Source organism: Marmota marmota, unplaced genomic scaffold (genome assembly GCF_001458135.2).
Source record: "Marmota marmota marmota unplaced genomic scaffold, marMar, whole genome shotgun sequence".
Classification (NCBI taxonomy): domain Eukaryota; kingdom Metazoa; phylum Chordata; class Mammalia; order Rodentia; family Sciuridae; genus Marmota; species Marmota marmota.
The window spans coordinates 5,741,924-5,749,369 of NW_026000137.1; the positions used below are offsets into that span (position 1 = coordinate 5,741,924).

Genomic DNA, 7,446 nt, shown 5'->3' on the forward strand with positions numbered 1-7,446 from the left:
ACGGAAGGACTCAGCCTCCTGGAAGACACTGAAACTGATGGCTCAAACCTGTTTACACCGGCTTCTGCTTGACGCCGCGCCCCGTTGCTCTTTTTCTTGCGCGCCCCGTTGCTCTCCTCCCTTTTCCCAGGGCGATGCTTTTTGCATCACCCAAGCAAAGAACTCAGACCAGGGTTTTAGAAAGGAATTTCGTTGTCCGCCCTGTGTTCTGGCAAGAGCACGGTGACCACACAGATCCCTCCTTGGCCTCTTTCCCTTTATCTCTGAGGCTGAAGTTTGTCCAAGCTGCAACACTATACCATCCCGGTTTCCTGGCCCTGCTGCACTTTTCAACGTCCTTGAAGGCACCAGGGATGTTCACAGGGCAAACTTGGGGCTTATCTGATGTTTCTATTATCGTGCCAAGAAATGGAATTTTTAACCAGAACAGAGCTGGACAAATTCTAGCTGAAGAGGTGGTTAATGTAGTTTCATAGGTTAATCCATTTTACATTTCCCTCCTCAAATAAAATATACTGTTTAATTTTTAATCTTACTTATTTGTTTTATTTTTTTTTCTCCCCACTCGTTTTTGGAAAGGAAAAGGCCACAAATTTACTTATGCTCTGAACTAGATATCAAATACAGTATAAAAAGAACAAGATTTGAAATTAACACTATTACAGGCCCTGATCCCTAATTTGTCTTTCCAAACTCATTTAGTAGTAAAGTTTGACCTGAATGGATCATAACTGAAAATTATGGTGTGAGTATTCATAAGTTTCCTACAGAAATATTAACGTGTTTGGAGGTGTTGCGTAGTAGTAGTCTTAACTTTTAAGGAATCTTACTTCTGAATTCTGAAACATCTAGCCAAAAAGGTTATCATTAAAGGATGGTGAATTTGTTGTAAAAATTTCTGAAGTTGTGAAGAACTTTTTCTCTCATAATATATAATTGTTGTATTCTGGATTCTATTAAAATTGGCTTATAAGGTACAGTTTTTAAACTGAATAATAAGAAAATTACTCAAAAACCTTCATTGTACTTTTTCTTTGTAGTGAATTTTCGGCACCTCTTTAAGTTTATGCATATTTAATGCCTGCTGGTGGCATAGAATTTAGGGTCTCTTAGCCTAACTCTATTTCTCCTAGTCTTGATATTTTAGTGGGCACAAGATGTTTCTGTAAAGATTCCTGGGTTTGTGGAAAAAGAAAAGATTGTGAAACTGAAGAAAATGAGTGAAATATAGATTTGAGTGTGTAGGGGGGAAAAAGATAATCTTTTAAAAATATGCTGATGAACAGATGTATCAATAACCACAAAAACTGATGATATATTTAAACAATTTGTGTTTTTCTTCAAAATTTATGATATTTACCTTAATGGCAGATTTCAAATTATGTTGTACTCAGGTTAAATTTGAACTTTTTTTTAAAATTATTTCTTAGATTTTGGGAGACATTGGTTAGTGAGAAGATACTTCAGGCATTTGAAGTATCTGATAGGAAGTAGTCCCAAGATTAAAAAAAAAACTATGAATCAAAATGTTTTTCTGGAGGAAAGCATGAGGTGGTACCAGTGATGTTTATAACATTTTAAAGTTGCCATAGAAATCTTTCTTTTTATTCCTATGTATCTCTTTCTCATATAACACAAATTGGAAAGAACTGTATAGGCAAATCTGGATAAGTTTTTCCACAAAGAGTAGAAAAATGCTAGTAGTTCATATTTCAATCTCCATAGCTGGCTTACTGCTAAGACTCATGACTGATAAGTAATGGGGTGTAGTAAATGGCCCTAATCTGTAGGACAGATCTGAAAACTAAGTTCATCTTGGTGTATAAAATGAACATGCTGAAATAATTTGTGATCTTTTCTTGTTTTTAATGGGAGGAGCAGTAGAGGCATCATTATTTTGGGACACAACCAACAGTAAACTAAAGGATGATGAATGTAAAGAGATAAACTCAATATGAAAAATTACCAACAGCAGATGAACAGTGTTTTTTATTCAAAGGTACTGTTTTTTGTTGTTGTTGTTTGTTTTTTTGTTTTTGTTTTTGTTTGTACCAGAGATTGAACCCAGGGGCACTTAACCACTGAGCCACATCCCCAGCCCTCTTTATATTTTATTTTGAGACTGGGTCTCTCTACGTTACTTTAGGGCCTTACTAAATTGCTGAAGCTGGCTTTGAACTGGTGATCCTTCTGCCTCAGCCCTCCTAGTCACTGGGATTACAGGCATTTGCCCACCACACCCAGCCAAAAGGACTCTTTTCAGCATTGGTGCTTAATTTGGGGTCACCACTGATGATATTTATTGTATATTAAAGTTTACCCCCAAAATCCTAGGGGAAGGTTAAGACAACTATAATGTTTTTACGTTTTAGAAAAATTCCTTATTACCTAACAGAACAAAACATTTAAAAGCTTTTAACAGCTTTATTGAGATATAAATTATATGCCATAAATTTTACCCCCTTAAAGTGTATAAATCAATATTTACTATATTGATAATTAGTCAATCATCGTAACCTAATTTTAGAACACTATCATCCCCCAAAAGAAACACACCTGTTAGCAATCACTCTCCTCACCTCACCCCACCTACAACTTCCCAGTCCTATACAACCAGTAACAGACTTTCTGTCATTATAGATTTGCCTATTCTGGATACTTTGTATGAATAGGATCCTGCAATATGTGGCCATTTGTAACTGGCTTTCTTTCACTTATGTTCTCTAGATTCATCCATGTTTTAGCATATACTAGTACTTTGTTCCTTTTTTTAAGCTGAATAATAATTACCTTGTATCAATGTACCAACTTTTGCTTATGCATTCATCAGTTGATAGACATTTGAGTTGTCTACTTTCTGATTATTTGAATAATGCTACTATAAATATTTCTGTACAGGTTTTATGTGAGCATGTTTTCAATTTATCTTGAATATACTTTAGAGTGGATTGTATGATATGTTAATTCTATGTTTAACATTTCAAAAACTGCCAAACTGCTTTACAAAGTGACAGTACCATTTTATATACCTACTAAAAATATATGGAGATTCTAATTTTTTCCATGCCCTTCATTACAGTAATATAGCAATAGTGTTCATTATTATCTTTTTATTATTACTGTTCTAGTGAGTTTATCTTGTGGTTTTGATTTTCATTTCTATGAAGACTAACAATGTTGAACATATTTTCATATGTTTATTGACCATTTGTATATCTTCTGTAGAGAAATTTCTATTTTGATCCCTTACCCATTTTTAAATTGGGTTATTTTATTGTTGTTGAGTTTTAAGTATTTGTTATATATTCTGGATAGAAGTTGCTAATGAGATCTATGATTTGCAAAGATTTTCTCCCATTACTCAGGTTGCTTTTTCACTTTTTTGATAGTGCCTTTTGAGGAATGAAATATTTTAATTTGATAATGTCCAACTAATCAATTTTTTCTTTTATCATTTGTGATTTTGATATTGTATCTAAGAAATCATTACCTAACCTCACATCATATTTACTCCTGTGTTTTCCTCTAGGAGTTTTATAGCTTTTGCTCATAATTTATGCCTTGATCCACTTTAAGTAACAGACTTTTTGTCACTATAGATTTGCCTATTCTGGATACTTTGTATAAATAGGATCATACAATATGTGGCGGTTTGTAACTGGCTTTGTGTGAAATAAGGATACAAATCCATTCTTTTTGTATGTAGAAATCTAATTGTTCCAGCACCATTTGATGAAAGTATTATTCTTAGACCATTGAACTGGTTTGGCCTCTTTGTCAAAAATCAACAGTCCATAAATGTTAGGATTTCTTTCTAGACTCAGTTATATTTGATACACTTGTATGTCTATCCCCATCCAATGCCACTGTCTTGACTGCTATAGTTTTAATTTTGAAATCTGGAATTCTGATTTGTTTTTCTTCTCCAAACTTGTTTTTCAGATTGTTTTGGTTGTTCAGGATCCCTTGCTTTTCCAAGAATGTAACATTTTATAATAAAGATAGAGACACAAGGATACAATATGTATTTTTCATTTTGTGCATAAATATTGAGTTTTTATGTATTGTTATACTTCTTTTGGGGGGTGGGGAGGGTTACCAGGGATTGAATTCAGGAGTACTTGACCACTGAGCCACATCCCCAGCCCTATTTTGTATTTTATTTAGAGACAGGATGTCACTGAGTTGATTAGTGACTTGCTTTTCCTGAGGCTGGCTTTAAACTGGCAATCCTTCTGCCTCAGCCTCCTGAGCCATTGGGATTACAGGCATGTACCACCATGTCCAGCTTCATGTATGATATACTTTAATCTACTTAGTGAACTGGAAATATCTATGATCTTATTTCTTTCCAGTATCATCCAGCTATATCTTCATTCATACAGTTATTATATAGTATAAAGTATTCACAAATGCAAACTTAAATATGAATATTTATTAGTAACATGGGTTTGTAGACTATATATTGCATAATATGCATTTTGATGGTATCTAGGGACTTTCTAATATAAATATATAGCTATTCAAGAAAATAAGGAAAGTAATGTTTATTCTCAAAAGGAAAACAGTTTATTCAGTTTGGTTTTAAATAATTACTATGTAGTTTATCCTCCCATCCCCCCAAAAGGGGCTATGGTCAGCCCCTTTAGTAAAAGTTCAGTGGGGAATAATCAACAGGTCATATGCTAGGCAAGTTATATTATCATGAATGTAACTTTGAAAATCTGGGAAAATGGCCACTCAGGGAACTATGGGTGACCCGCCTGATTATGGTGTGTCTTCCTTGCTGACATTTCAACTTTACTATTTTTGTTTTTGTTGAAACAGTGTCCTGCTATAATTACCCAGGCTGGTTCCAAAACTCATGGGTTCCACCTCAGCCTCCCAGTAGCTGGGACTACATGTGCATCTCACCAGGTCTTGTTTGAACCTACCTTTTATGAATTTTAGTAATACTTTTCAATTTTTAGTTGCATTTTTATCATTATTAAAATGAAACGTTTAGCAACATAGACATTTCCAGTTTATCAGTCAACTTTCAGAAAAAAAAATGTTACATTTTGAATGACTTGAAATCTGTTATCTTTATAGTACAGTGAATTTTTATTTTTATTTTTTATTTTTTTGCAGTGCTGAAGATTGAACTCAAGGCCTCGTAAATTATAGGCTAGTGCTCTAATATTAAGCTACATCCCCAGCCAGTGAATATTTTGTCTTTTTAAAATTTGCACTATATATTATTTCATGCCTCATATTCTGATACATGTCCAATAATATTCTTTGCCTATTAAAATGAATGTACTTTAAAATGAATGTACTTTAAAATGTACTTTAAAATGAATGTACTTTAAAATGAATGTACTTTTTAAAAATGAATATACTTTGAAGTATACTAAGACTGTTGATTATTTTAAAAGACTTTTGGATATTAACCATCATTCCATGTTTTTCTTCTGTTATTACATTGTCAGAATGGTATTATAAACTAACCATAAGAGCTTTGTTATAGGTTTATACAGAAGAGAAGGTATGTTTGTCTTAGTTAATTTTCTGTTGCTATAACTGAATAACTGAATATTACAGGCTGAGTAATTTGTAAAGAAAAGAAATGTATTCCTTATAGTTCTGGAGGTTGGCAATTCCAAAGTCAAGGGACCACATCTGATGAGAGTATTATTGCTGGTGGGACTGTCTGCAGAGTCCCAAGGCAGTGCAAGGCATCACATGGGAAGACAGAGCAGGTTAGCCAAAGAAAGCTTGCTTTTATAACAAAACCACTCCGTCAATAACTCACTTACCCACTGATCTACAAACTACTGTCAGCATATAACTTAAGTATTAAGTTTGCAACACACAAAATTTGGGGACACATTCAAACCACATGAATGCTATTCATATTATTTCATAAGGACAACTTAACAATTTGCATCTCCTCTTAGCTGTTTTTTGTTTTGTTTTATCTTTTGCCTTTCATGCTTGTGACTCCAATTAAATTTTTAAACTTAAAATTGCCAAGTACTTTTTGAAGGTCCTGTAATAAGGATTCTTATATCAGCCATGAGATGAGATGAAGTCACCCATAAAGTTATGCAACTTTAAAAAATGAGAAGCACAAATAATATTTTGTCAAGCTATTTGATATTTATGATGACCTAAAATGTTACATGATCTAAAGTACTCTCAGTAAGAATGAAATATAGAATTATGTTATACATCGACTTAGAGTCACTTCACTTATTACTGTTTTATTCCTAACAATGTCTGTTGTAAGGCAGGGTTTGACATGAGTTCTGCCATCATTAACATGAGTAAGCTAAAGTTTCCTTTTCTGCTTCAAAACCACAACTCATGGAATCCAGTCTTCTTCCCCTTATAACAGCATTTCTACCATGTCAAATTCGTCTAAAAAATTGTTTTAATATATAAGGAACTTGGGATATATACTATATACATATAAGGTATCAATTTTAGTGAAGTTAATTGAACATACAAATCCTGTTTTTAATTCCCCTTTCCTGTTACTGGATACTTTTAAACATAAACTCCTAAGGTTATTATAGTTCTTTGAAGAGGCAGTTTCTTTTTTTTTTTATTTTCTCTTTTTTATTTTCTCTCATTCCTTCATCCCCCAGGATGAACCCAGGGCCTGAAGCACACTAAGTGCAGGCTCTGCCCGAGCCACACCCTCCCCATCTCTGAAGCAGTTTCATTTTTGGTTAGTGCCCAGGTGGAACCATGGGTTCCTAGAGTTGAAACTTCTCACAACCCTGATTTTCCCTCTATGCTACTTCCTGCTTGCTTTTACTTTAGTTCTATACATTGAATATCTTTAAAATGTCTCATTTCAACTCACATATTCAGGAGTTCCTTTAAGTTTCCTCTTTCTTTAAATTCATATATTTCTAAAACCATCTCTGTTTTGTTTTGTTTACTTCGGACCATATCGACTCCCAGAGCTAAAAGCTCTTATAGTACATATTAGGTGGAGCCAGACTCCTCAACCCCAAGGCTCAATACAATCCTTTGACACTGAGCAGCCAGGAAGCAGTGGGAGGATATGATCAGTGAATATTCAGGAATGCAAACCTGGACTTCAAGAGACTACAAGTTATCCTAAGAAATTTCATGAAATAAGGAATTTCATGTGAGGACTGAGAATGTAGCTTGGTGGTAGAGTACTTATGAGTTTAATCCGCAGCAGCACAAATAATAATACTATAAAGAATTCCATGAGAGCCTTCTAAAGCTACCAACTCTTCGTGCATTTCCCCATCCTGCATCTTGGGTACTTCTTTATACGTGGGTTGCTGAGTTCCCCATTTAACCCCAAGGGAGGAAATTTTTTTCTTTAAATTAATCTGGGGTAAACTTAAATTTTCAAGAGGAATTGAAATAGGAATTTTAATACAAAGCATATAGAAATGGGCATGCAGAATGCAAACATAT

General features: G+C 34.0%; 1 long non-coding RNA gene across 2 annotated transcripts; it reads left to right on the top strand.

Moving 5' to 3' along the window:
- The first annotated feature begins 54 nt into the window (after positions 1-54).
- On the top strand, positions 55-5,299 carry LOC107156326. Of its 2 annotated transcripts, XR_007341357.1 has the most exons (4): positions 55-455; positions 1,882-1,999; positions 4,828-4,917; positions 5,131-5,299. It is a non-coding gene; the product is annotated as an uncharacterized LOC107156326 (long non-coding RNA). The 2 variants fall into 2 exon arrangements; XR_001505345.2 differs by lacking the exons at positions 4,828-4,917; positions 5,131-5,299 and adding an exon at positions 3,943-4,184.
- Positions 5,300-7,446: the final 2,147 nt, after the last annotated feature.